Source organism: Rhagoletis zephyria, unplaced genomic scaffold (genome assembly GCF_001687245.7).
Source record: "Rhagoletis zephyria isolate East Lansing unplaced genomic scaffold, Rhagoletis_zephyria_1.1 Rzeph_scaffold_01208, whole genome shotgun sequence".
Taxonomy (NCBI): domain Eukaryota; kingdom Metazoa; phylum Arthropoda; class Insecta; order Diptera; family Tephritidae; genus Rhagoletis; species Rhagoletis zephyria.
In genome coordinates this window covers 105,043-106,517 of record NW_016158292.1, presented here as the reverse complement: position 1 = coordinate 106,517, position 1,475 = coordinate 105,043, and positions in this window count along the sequence as shown.

Below are 1,475 nucleotides of genomic sequence, written 5' to 3'. Positions count from 1 at the left end.
TCATCTTCATCTTCATCTTCATCTTCATCTTCATCTTCATCTTCATCTTCATCTTCATCTTCATCTTCATCTTCATCTTCATCTTCATCTTCTTCTTCATCTTTATCTGTTCCTTTATCCTGATCTAACTATGTCCATTCTTTTCATCATTTACATATTCACCCTCACCATTGTTATTAGGTTAGGTATTTAAATTTTCCTTCCTCTTTGTCTTTATATTTAGGTTTCTTTACTTTTATTTTAATTTCCGTATTTATCCCTTCCTTCTTCTCCATACTCAACTTTACCTTCTTCCTTGTTTGAGTCAAATCTATTCATGTACATACATACATACGTCTTATTCCTAAACTGCTGCTTAGCACGTTTCTGTAATTCAGTATCAATATAAAAGCATACATTTAGGAGGCATTTCCACCCTAAACATGCACATGTAACTCATTGGTATTGGTGTGACTTTTGAATTGGATTTTTTTTGAAATTTTAAAAATTGCCTGCACATCAGCATCAAAATACCTTTCTAATGATATATATGTAATTGTTTCTACCTTAGGAGTATAGTTTAGCCGTAAAAGGGGTGTAAAGGAAACATGATTGCCTATTTATTTAATTGATGTAGATAAGGATGTGATGGCCACGCCTGTCGCATACGACTTATGCAGTCCATTGGTGAATATATCGGTGGATTGAATACATTTTCTAATGTAGAGTGGACGCTGTCTGCCTCTATACTATTTACCTTTGTTAATTGTTGAATCTCAATTGCAAGCGATCAAATTAAATACAGTGAAACCCTCTTAAGTAGTAGGTAATTTTTAGCCACTTGACAGTAAGACAGTCTAAGTTCGGGTGGAGCCGAACATTAAATACCCGGCGCAAGTATTAAATACATGTTTTTTCACCTTTCCGAAACCTACCGCTAGATGGTAAGACGGGGTGTATCAAGTTTGAGTAAATTAACGTCCTCAAATTTCAAAATATTGCAGTTTTAAGCATTTCTGGAATTTACCGTTATATGAAAAGCGGCCGTAATTTTAGTCCGATTTCAATAATTTTCAACGTTTTGCTTTTATGTGGCAAGCACAATAAAAATACCGAGCTTGGTACAAATTGGTAGAACGGTTACCGATATACATATATGTGATCATAAGTGGGCGGTGCCACGCCCATTTTCCAAAATTTTACCATAAACGTATTTCTTGGTAAAGAATTGTTGCAAGCATCAATTTTGAATAAATTAGCTTTAATATTTACTGATTTATCGAAGATTTCGTATTTCCCTAAATTACCCTGTGGACTGTGGGCGTGGTTTTGTCCGATTTTAAAAATTTTCGGCCATTTGGTATGGAGTACCAAGGCCAACAACTGTGCCAAGTTTGGATAAAATCAGTGCAGCGGTTGCTAAGATATACACATGTAACCATAAGTGGGCGTGGCTACGCCCATTTTCCAAAAATTTATAATATTCTTATTTTTCG